The sequence below is a fragment of the Tenrec ecaudatus genome, chromosome 1 (assembly GCF_050624435.1).
Source record: "Tenrec ecaudatus isolate mTenEca1 chromosome 1, mTenEca1.hap1, whole genome shotgun sequence".
Lineage (NCBI taxonomy): Eukaryota > Metazoa > Chordata > Mammalia > Afrosoricida > Tenrecidae > Tenrec > Tenrec ecaudatus.
In genome coordinates, this window is record NC_134530.1 from 218,997,060 (window position 1) to 219,009,209 (window position 12,150).

Below are 12,150 nucleotides of genomic sequence, written 5' to 3' on the forward strand. Positions count from 1 at the left end.
CGAGAGGGCAGTGTGCAGCAGGGAATGAATGCACCATGTCTGAGCCCAAAGGCGGTAAAGGTTTGAAGAAAACTGTTACTATGGTGTCCATTATGTAGGGAGACTGATATCCCCAGGGTCCCCTGTAAGGATCATGGGGCCAAGGTATTTCACAGCCTGTGACAAACTGATAATCATTCTCACAAACCCCTCCTCTCCACATGTGACCCCCTCAAATAATTCGGGGGTTCAGCCTGAGATGAAATGCAACACTGGCTATACCCTTCTCTCATCCTCTCCGCTACCTGGATCAATGTGAATTCTTCCAGATGCAGACGAAGATCCAAATGGAGGGGAAACTCTCATCTCCTGTTTTGTTGCCCACATGAATACATGAAACCACACCCCTACCCCCCAGACATTTGCAATACACTGTAGCAGTTACATAATCTCCTGTCAACTTAAGTGAAGGGGTGGAGTCTAGCCTGTCAATCAGGTCAGAGCCAATGAGACCTCTATGTGGGCATGGCCTTCTAAGAATTCTGGGAACTCTTGTCTTCCTCCCTGGAGGCAGGACACACACACTCTCTCTCTCTCTGGGAGACATTCCTGTTGACAAGCTACATGGAGACACACTGAAGGAACCAGAGCCCTGGAGCTGGAGGGGTCATGTGGAGACCCACACCAGCGCTCAGATACTTCCACCACCACTGGATCCACAAGACTTTCCACCCACTGGCCTGTGATCTTCTTGCATTCAACATCATTGCATGTGCTGCCTGAGTCTAAAGAGGAATTAATTTATGGATCAGTATTGAATATATGGGCTAATATTGGACTTAAAGGCTTGATACGGACTGGGCTGGGATGTTTTCTCAATATGCAATTACTCTTTATATAAAGCTCTTTCTTATATATGAGTATCATGAATTTGTTCTCTAGTCAACGTGGATTGACACATACACGCCCATGCCTCACTATAGTACTGAAAAGGTAGTAGTGAATTCTCTCTGAGAGAATTCAAGAAAAGTTTCACAGAAGTGGTAGCTGGTCCCTGAGCTAGATTTTATAAGAAACGCAGAAGTTTACCAGGCTCCAGAAGAGCACAGGCTGGGCAACAGCACAGTGGCATAAACAAGTGTGCAGGGAACTAGAACCAGTTTGCTTTCCCTAGAGGGTAAAAGGCTAGCCCAGGCAGTAATGATGGAAAGAAGAGTGTAGACTAATTTTCTGGCTTGGCCAACATGTGGTGCTTTAAACTGATTATGGAAATGGGTCACAGAGAAAGAGTTGGCGTGGGAAGGAAGACGATGAGTTCTGTTTGAGACAGGTAGATTCCCAGACACTCAGCGCACAGACAAGTGTGATGCTGCCTGGTAATTGGGCAGGCGGATAACCTGGTCTAGAGCTAAGGGAGAGATGGTGGCAGGAGAGGCCACGCTGGGAGTCATGGCATCTGGAGCTGCAGCAGGGATGAAATTGGCAGAATGTGGAGACAGGAGAAAAGAGAAGAGAGGAGATATGAGGGAGTGGGGGAAGGAGAGTTGAGGATGAAACCGCCAACATCAGCATACAAAAGAGAAAGTGAAGCAGGGAATTCCTAGGAAAGAGGGATGTGGGGTTGAATGAGAAATAAGATGGCACAGAAGTCAAAGGAAGACAAAGTCCCTTGAGAGAAGGTCGCTAATCAGCAGGGCCAAAGTCCTGGAAGCTCACCCCTCCAATACTATTCAGTAACTGTGAAGTCTTTGGGGACCTCGGAGAAAGTGGTTTCAAGCAGGCCCATGAAGGTCCTGGTCTTAGCTGGGGTGGAGGGGGACACGGGGTGTGACTGTCCTCTTTAGAGAGACTGGATAAGTGAGCATGGAGATCCAGGGACACTGGTCACAGGAGAGAGCCGGGACATCACACTAAAACGAAGATGATTAAAGGAAGTTCACAAACAGTGACGGAACACAAACACACACCACCCCTCCTGTACGTGTATTAGGCCCCTGCAGCCAGGCGCTTACGCCCAAGCAGGAAAATCGATCCTGCTGCTCCAGGGAAATTCACCAGCCCGAGAGAATGCCTAGGCCTTTGAGTTCCTGAATTGAGGCGACTGGGCCACACTACACGTTACACAGTGAGACAAACGCCTCCCGCATATTCACACACAGCTTCCGATCAACTCTTTAAAAAATCATTGCCCAATGAGGTGTCGATGGGATCAGGTATCAGGCATCAAAGAACCATAAAAATCATATCATTATGAACAAGGGGGAGTGCGGAGTGGGGACCCAAAGCCCATCTGTAGGTAACTGGACATCCCCTTACAGAAGGGATGCCGGGAGAAGATGAGCCAGTCAGGGTGCAGGGTAGCAACAATGAAACATACAACTTTCCTCTAGTTCTTTAATGCTTCCTCCCCGTTCCACACCCTCCTCCACTATCATGATCCCAATTCTACCTTACAAATCCAGCTAGACCAGAGGATGTACACTGGTACACATAGGAACTGGAAACACTGGGAATCCAGGGCAGATGATCCCTTCGGGACCAGTGGTGAGAGTGGCGATACTGGGAGGGTGGAGAGAAGGGAAGGTAGAAAGGGGGAACCAATCACAAGGATCTACATATAAACCCCTCCCAGGGGGGTGGACAACAGAAAAGTGGTTGAAGGGAGACGTCCGAAGACTGTAAGATATGACAAAATAATAATTTTAAATTATCAACAGTTCATGGGGGAGGGGAGATGGAAGGGAAAATATGAAGAGCTGATACCAAGGGCTCAAGCAGAAAACAAATGTTTTAAGAATGGTGATGGCAACAAATGTACAAATGTGTTTGACAAAATGGGTGCATGTGTGGATTGTGATAAGATTTGAACGAGCGCCCGATTAAATGACTTTTTTAAAAAAATCATTGCCCCCCCAAAAACATGCACTGCCATAGAGTTGGTCCTGACTCCCCGCGACCCGGTAGAAGTGCCCCTGTGGATTTCCAAGATTGTAGGGGAGCAGCAACCAGTCTTGGTCTTGTGGAGGAGCTGGTGGTTTGAACTGCAACTCCACTCGTCACCACTAGGCCCCGCTGTAGAGTTCAGCATCAAAGCAGTCCCTATCAACCGGCATCCATAGGGGTGGCAGAAAACGGCGTCCCTGAATGAGAACTAAAGCAAGCTACAGACCAAAGAAAACAGAAGGTGAAGGACACCAGGCGGAGACTGGTGGAACCCCAAAGACTCGGGTCCTTAGCCATACTTCAGGAACTGAGCTCACCCCCTGGCTCCACTTTCATCCAATCAATAGAGAGGTCCGCAGGGGGCTGGTAACGTTCGCACAGTGCACGCACATTACAATAACCAACCATTGGAATTCGAATGGGCAGTATTCACCCAAAGACGACGTTGAAAAGGGTTAGGGAGGTGGAAGAGTGCGCATGAAGCACAGGGAGGAAGTGGGATAAGTGGGGGTGACGATGAAAGAGATGGAAACAAAATGTGTGCAAACTGTTCAATGTAGATTGGTGATTTGCTCCATAAATTTAAACTGAATTCACAGTTTAAAAAAGTTTAAAATTAAAGTTATAATGAAAGCTTCATAGCCCACGAGGCAGTTGAGGAAGAGGAGGCTGGAGGGCTCTGGGCGTGCACCCAGGCCCCAGCTGAGACTGCTCTGCCCTCCATCAGCGCGCTGACATGCCCGGGCCCCTTCCCGGACGCACAGGACTTCCTCAAGTGGTGGCGCTCCGACCAGGCGCAGGATCTGGGCCCCGGGCCCCCGGGGTCCCCCCACCCCCGGGTTTGCCGCTCAACGTGAAGCTGGCGTCAGACGACGAGCCAAACGTGGAGAAAGCGAGGGAATCGGCCATTGTCTCCTGGGACCTGGATCTCCTCCTCACCAACTTCCAGGGCTCGGAGCCCAGCGGCGACGGCGCCCCAGCGTCGGGCGAGGGCTCCGGAAGCCAGTGCCCGCCCCTGCCGGAGACTCTGGGCACGGACTCCAGCGGCCTGGGGCTCGCCACCGGGCTCTGGGGTCCAGAGGAGCCCGCGGGATGGGCGCGCGCACCCTCCCCTCCTCCCCCCGAACTCCCCCCCTCCCCGGCTCCTGGCCCGGACGTCTTCGTGGGCGCAGCCCTGGTCCCGGAGTCCGGCGCCCTTACTGGTTGCAGTCTGGGTACCCCGCGCTGTACCAGGTACCGCAGTACCAAGGGCACTTCCAGCTCTACCGCGGGCTCCAGGCGCCCGCGACTGGCCCCGCAGTCTCCCCGCACTTCCTCCGTTGCCTGGGACCAGGGACGGCGGGCGCGGGGCTAGGAGCCCCCAGGAGACCCAGCCGAGGTCAGGGAGCAGCGGGCGCTTGTGGGCGCGAAAGAGACAGGCGGCGCACACGTGCGTGCACCCGGGCTGCGACAAGAGCTCCACCAAGAGCTCCCACCTGAAGGTTCATCTGTGCACGCACATGGGGAGGGGGGGGGGACCATACGCCTGCACGTGGAACGGCTGCGGCTGCAAGTTCGCGCGTTCGGACGAGCTGACTCGCCATTACCACAAGCATACTGGGCAGCGCCCCTCCCGCTGCCAGCTCTGCCCACGAGCATTTTCCCGTTCAGACCATCTGGCCCTGCACATGAAGCTCCACCTTTAGAACCCTGTCCTAGTACCTGGACCCACCTGAGGACTTGAGGTGGGGCATGATTCCATGCGGGAGTGCGCTCCAAATCTGACATGTGTCCCACGGATCCACCACAAGATCAAGGCTTGACTCCATACATACAGAAACAGACTTGGGGGAGCCTCAGAGGAAGCCCCTCCCCCTCACATGGAGATGTCAAAGGTCACACAGACCCAAAGAAACCGACTCTCCAGAGACACGGACTGGGATGGACTCTTAGCGGTACCCTCAGACTAGCTCACGGACAGCCTTGGACAATGGGAGGGGCGCATTGGGGGTCTTCGCAGAGAGCTGGGGTCTGGAAAGGGCCTTCACCTGGAGACGGTTCCTGAAGCTCCGCATGGTGGTGATACTCTGGCCACAGCCTCCACTGGGGTCTGGCATCAGCTGTGAATGGTATGGTTCTTGTGAAAACGCTCTCCTTCCCCGATAAAGTTTCAGCGTTGGTCTGACTGTGGGTTTGGGTGACTGAAAGGTGGGCAGCGGCTGTACCTGCAAGATGATTCTGTTGGGCCTGCACACACCCTGCGTTCTATACATTACTCTCATGACACTCTTCATTCAGACCTTGCCACCCCTTCCCCCACCGGCCGACTACAAGGCCAGTGTCTCCTGCCATACATGTCTCCCCCTTTTTTCAGCCCTGCCTCCAAAGGCCTAATAAACCTCCCCTGTTGTAATCAAAAGCAAAACAGAACAGAATACCACCCACTCTGATTGGCATTTCTGGAGAGAACGAAGATATTACCTCCACACAATGGGAAGGGAATGCTGGGTGTGAGTCCAGCAGACTAGAGAAACATCCAGAGACACTCATATATGTCAAAGAGAGAATTGTATATCAAGAAGTAATTATGCATCAATAAAACACCCCAACCCAGTGAAGAGCAAGTCCATAAGTCCGATATTAGCCCATAGGTCTGATACCAGCCTATAAATTCCTCTTCAGACTCACACAACACATACCTTTTGACGCAGAATGCAGGAAGATCACGGGCGAGTGGGTGGAAAGTCTTGTGGATCCAGTGGTGTGGAAGCATCTCAGCACTGGCAGGGGTCTCCACATGACTCCTCCAGCTCCAGGGCTCTGGCTCCATCAGCATAGCTCCATGTGACTTGTCAACAGGAATGTCTAACAGGGAGAGGGTGTGTCCTGTCTCCAAGGAAGAAGACAGGAGTTCCCAGGATTTTCAGAAGGCCATGCCCACACAGAGGCCTCATTGGCTATACAATGATTGACAGGCTAGACTCCACCCCTTCGCTCAAGTTGACATGAGATTATGTAACTGTCACATGTTGTATATGTATATAGAGGGAAAGGAGCATCCAGGAACAAAAAAACTTAGAAATATCACAGCAACAATAGCCCTTTCTGTAAAGGGGCTGGATGAGTTGCAGAAAGTATCCAAAAAAAGAAAAGGAAAAGAGATCCGGAAGGATAAGAAAATTTAAAAATCACCCAAGAGGCTTAGTATTTTCCTAGTTAGAATTCCAAAAAGAAAGATCAGAAACAGTATTACAGCTTAAATTCTCATCACCCTGTTTGTAGAAGGTTATGGATAACAACGAAAGCCCAAGTGGATTAGTCCCTCCTTGAATGCTTTATGACCGTTAACTAGGGATAAGAACAGCCTTGCCCTCAGGCAGAGGGAATTGGAAAGTAGATTAACTCCATCTCTCTCCAGTCAGCCCAGGAAGGGGCAGTCTCCCCTAGGCCTGCCTGCGTGTGTCCTTAATGGAAATCACCATACTTCCGGGTGGTTCTAGAAGTGGAACTGGGAGTCCACATAGTCATGAGTCAGGTCCTAAGAGCCTTGCTCAGAAGGCACTAGACCAACTGTAAGTTCTTTGGTCTAACATAATGTACATGCCCCATTCATGGTTCAGTACCCACTTCTGGAGTCCCACCTGTAACCGTGATGTATTGATCTGCTGCCAATCATAAATCATGAATTGAAAAAGGAAGACTATAGAAAACTACAGACCAATATCCCTCATGAACATATACAACAAAATTCTGGCCAGTAGTATCCAACAACATATCAGAAAAATAATTCATCATGACCAAGTAGGATTCGTACCAAGGATTTAAGGATAGTTCAACATTCAAAAAACAATTAATGTAACCCATCACACAAACAATACAAAGAATGAGAACCACATGACCATATCAGTAGATGCAGAAAAAGCATTTGACAATATCCAACACTCATTTCTTTTTTAAAAATCATTTTATTGAACAATACTAATTTCTGATTAAACAAAACCTCAATAAAATAGGAATAGACCCGGTCTGACCCCACCACACTGAGGCAAAACACTAAGGGGCTTGCGGCAGATCAATAGGGGAAGCAGAGCAGGGATCTCCCAATGGAGTGCAAAGGATAGACTTTGGGGTCAGAGTGTGGCACCCCATCAGACTCCACTGGAGGATACGCCTAGAGGTCAATAATCAGACCCTGGTCTATTTGCAGGTTTTCATTTTATTTTGTTGTGAGGTTTGTTGGGTTTTTTTTTGCTTTTTAAAAAACTAATTCATTCTTTTCTTGGTCATCGGTTTTCTTTGTTGTTGTCATCGTTGTGTTCTCTTTTGTCGCTTTGTCTTGCTATGCCTTGTTTTTTGGTGCATATTATTATATCTGAAGATCGATTTAGTTAAGTTAGGCTGGATGAACAGTCTGGAGGAGAAAACAACGGAACCGATGGTTCCAGGGGGGACATGGGAGAGGGGGAGGAAGAGGAAAGGAGGTGGTGTTGACCAACCCAGGGAAAAGGGAGCAACACGTGATCCAAAATTAGTAGCAAGGAGGGTGTGAGAGGCCTGGTGGGGATTCAGCAAGGGCAATGTAACCAAGAGAAATTACTGAAACCCAAATGAAGGCTGAGCATGATTGCGGGACAAGAGGAAAGTAAAAGGAAATAGAGGAAAGAACTAGGAAGCAAACGGCATTGATTGAGGTCTAAATACAGACATATACATATGTAAATGTTTTTATATAGGATGGTGGGGAAATAGATCTACTTGCATATATTTATAGGTTTAGCATTAAGGCAGCAGATGAACATTAGACCTCCACTCAAGTACTTACTCAATGCAAGAACGCTTTGTTCTATTAAATTGGCATTCCATGATGTACACCATCCCAACATGATTGCTGAAGAGAAATGTGTGCATAAGTAAATGTGGTGAAGAAAGCTGATGGCGCCCGGCTATCAAAAGATATAGCCTCTGGGTCTTAAAGGCTTGAAGGTAAACAAGCGGCCATCTAGCTCAGAAGCAACAAAGCTCACATGGAAGAAGTACATCAGCCTGTGTGACCACGAGGTGTAGAAGGGACCAGGTATCAGGCATCGAAGAACAAAAAATCATCAGTGTATGCCCACCTTCCTGATATGATCACTGAAGACAAATGTGTGCATAAGCAAATATGGCGAAGAAAGCTAATGGTGCCCAGCTATCAAAAGATATAGTGTCTGGGGTGTTAAAGGCTTAAAGATAAACAAGCAGCCATCTAGCTCAGAAGCAACAAAGCCCACATGGAAGAAGCACACCAGCCTGTGTGATCATGAGTTGTCCATGGGATTAGGTATCAGGCATCAAAGAACAAAAACTCATATCAATGTGAATGAGGGTAAGTGCAGGGTGGAAACCCAAAGCCCATCTGTAGGCAACTGGACACCCCCTTACAGAAGGGTCATAGGGAGGAGAGGAGCCAGTCAGGGTGCAGTGTAGCAACGATGAAACATGCAACTATCCTCTAGTTCTTAAATGCTTCCCCCTCCCCACTATCATGATCCCAATTCTACCTTACAAATCTGGCTAGACCAGAGGATGTACACTGGTGCAGCTATGAACTAGAAACACAGGGAATACAGGACAAATAAACTCCTCAGGACCAATGGTGAGAGTGGTGATACCGGGAGGGTAGTGGCAAGGTGGGGTAGAAAGGGGAAACCGATTACAAGGATCTATATATAACTTCCTCCCTGGGGAGTGGGCAAAAGAAAAGTGGGTGAAGGGAGACGTTGAATAGTGTAAGATATGACAAAATAATAATAATTTATAAATTATCAAGGGTCCCTGAGGGAAGGGGGAAATGAGGATATCAAGGGCTCAAGTAGAAAGCAAATGGCTTGAGAATGATGAGGGCAACAAATGTACAAATGTGCTTGACACAATGGATATCTGTATGGATTGTGATAAGAGTTGTACAAGCCCCCAGTAAAATGATTTTAAAAAATAGGAATAGAAAGGAAATTCCTCAATATAATAAAGTCCATATAGAAAAATCCAATGGTCAATATCACACACAATAGGGGAAAACTGAAAATATTTCTCCTGAAAAGAAGAACTATGCATGAGTGCCCTCTGTCACCACTCTTATTTAACATCATGCTGGAAGTCTATCCAGGACCATTAGACATTAGAAAGAAAGCAATGATATACAGTTGGGCAAAGAAGAAGTGACTGTCTCACTCTTTGCAGATGACATGGTTTTACATAGAATCCAAACAAGACTGTTGGAAACAATTGAGGGATTTGGTAAATTATCTGAATACAAGATCAACAAGCAGAAGTCAGTTGGGTTCTTATATACCAGTGAGGAGAGCTCCCAAGACATCAAGAAAACAATATCATTTACTATAGCCACATAAAAGATGAAACACTGAACCAATCACAATGATCTACATATAAACCCATCCCAGGAGGATGGACAACAGAAAAGTAGGTGAAGGGAGACAGCAGTCAGTGTAAGACATGAAAAAAAAATTATAGATTATCAAGGGTTCATGAGGGAGGAAGTGTGGGGAAGGGGAAAATGAGCTGATATCAAGGGCTCAAGTAGAAAGAAAATGTCTTGAAAATTATGATGACAACAAATGTACAAATGTGTTTGACCCGATGGATGGATGGATTGTAATAAGGACTGTATGAGCCCCCAATAAAATGATTTAAATAAAATTTTTGAAAGATTAAATACTTGGGAATAAGCCTAACCAAATAAATAAGAGACCTGTACAGAGAAAACGATAGAACACTGTTACAAGAAACCCAAAAAAAGACCTACACAAATGGGAAAATATCTCGTGCTCATGGATAGGAAGACTTAATATTGTGAAAATGCCAATACTATCTCAAGCAATCTACAGATATAGTGCAATTCTGATCCAAATTCCATCTTCAAAATCTTCATTCTTCAAAGGAATTGGAAAAATAATAACCAACTTCATATAAAGAGGAAAGAGGCCTTGTACTCCCTGACACCGGAACCTATGGCACAGCCACAGAATCAAAACAGCCTGGTACCGGCACAATGACAGATACACAGGCCAATGAAAGAGGATAGCACACCCAGAAATAAAAGCATCCACCTACAGCCCATTGATCTTAGATAAATAACCAAAAACATTAAATGGGAAGGAAACACCCTCTCCAACAAACAGTGCTGGGAAAGCTAGATCTGATCTGCAGAATCATGAAACAAGACCCATGCCCCATCCCATGCATAAAAATAACTCAATCTGGATTTGAGACCTCAATGTAAACCCCAGAGCTATAAGGGTCATCAATGAGAAAGTTGGTACAAATTTAACGGCACTAAGGCAGGGCATACGGAGACCACCAAGTGTAATAAAGCAACCACACACAGTGGAAGACAAAATAAATGACTGGGACCTACTAAAAATACACACCTCAAAAGACTTCATCAAAATTGTACAATGAGAGTCCACAGCTTGGGGGGCAGGAAATTTAGCAATGGCACAGAGGACAAGAGGACAATTATTGACTCTATGGAATTCTGCAACACCCCAATAAGAAAAAAAACAAATAATCCAATTAAAAAGTGGGCGAAGGACATGAATAGACAATTTACAAGGGACAACCTTCAAAAGACTAACAAACACATGAGGAAATGCTCAAGATAACTAACCATCTAGGAGATGCAAATCAAAGCAAAGATGAGATGTCATCTACACTACGACAGCCCAATTAAAAAACAGCAACGGAGAACAACAAATGCTTGAGAAGGTACAGAGAGATCGGAACACTCATACACTAAGGTTGGCCTTATAAATATGTGTAACTGTTGTGGAAAACAATGGTGATACCTAAAGCAATTGGCAACAGGAATATCACATAACCCAGCAATATCTTTGCTGGACATATGACCCAAAGAAATAAGAGATAGAACATGAAAAGATATATCACCCTGTTTACATGGACATTTTAAAACCACGTTGACAGAGGAAACCTTGCGTCAGCTGGAGTCAGTTTATTAAGAGATGGGGAGAGGGTGCAGACCATTAAGATGTTGTTATCCAACGTTGTGCTAAGGTCACCCATTGTGCTAAGGTCAATAGACGCTCCTACAAAAGTAATCAGCAGTGATGGTGGCCTGGGACTACCACATATTTACTGCTTTAACGCTCTCCTTGCTCTCTCTGACATGTATTAGTCTGGGTGATATAGTTCTGCCCGTGTGAATGAGTAGTACTGAAAGTTTTGCCTATCACCAACCCTCATTATTTGTGTAAATAATGTCCAATCACTTAAGAGTTTACTTTGCACAAGTCCACAATTCACGTATTGTGGTGTGAAAAGTCAGGCTTTACTTGTATAATGTCCTTTTCTCAACAATTTTTAGCTTCTTTACCATTGGCTAAATTAATGACACTATTAATACTATCACCTTATTCCCAAGGGGGATGATTTATAATGTTCCCTGTCATAAAATGATATTGATGTCTCCACAGTGAACCGTGTAGCGTTATATTGACAGGGAGCTGCCAGACGTTCAGGCCCGATTCAGAAGAGGACACAGAACATGGGATATCATTTCTGATGTCAGATGGGTCTTGACTGAAAGCAGAGAATACCAGAAAGATGTCTTCTTGTGCTTCATTGACTATACAAGAGCATTCGACTGTGTGGATCACAATAAACTATGGATAACCTTGAGAAGAATGGGGATTCCAAAACACTTCATTGTGCTCATGCGGAACTTGTACATGGATCAAGAGAGGCGATGGTATGAACAGAACAAGGGAATACCATGCGATTTAAAATAGGAAAGGTGTGCATCAGGATTGTATTTTCTCACCGTACTTGTTCAGTCTGTATGTTGAGCAAATCAACAGAGAACTTGGATTATATGAAGAAAAAATTAGCATCCGAATTGGAGGAAGGCTTATTAACCAGCTGCAGTATGCAGATAACACAACCTTGTTTGCTGAAAGTGAAGACACCTTGAAGCACTTGCTGATGAAGATCAAGGATTGTAGCCTTCAGTGTGGATTACAACTCAATATAAAGAAGACCAAAATCCTCACAACTGGACCAATCGGTAACATCATGATGGAGAAAAGGTTGAAGTTGTCGAGGATTTTGTCTTAATTAGATCCACAGTCAATGCTCATGGAAGCAGCAGTCAAGAAATCAGAAGACCTTGCATTAGGTAAGTCTGCTGCATATGACATCTTTAGGATATTGAAGAGCAAGGATGTTACTTTGGAA

The 12,150-nt window shown here is 46.2% G+C and overlaps 1 pseudogene; it reads left to right on the top strand.

Annotated features, from left to right (window-relative positions):
• Window positions 1–3,658: 3,658 nt before the first annotated feature.
• Window positions 3,659–4,607, top strand: LOC142439576 (Krueppel-like factor 1 pseudogene; annotated as a pseudogene).
• Window positions 4,608–12,150: the final 7,543 nt, after the last annotated feature.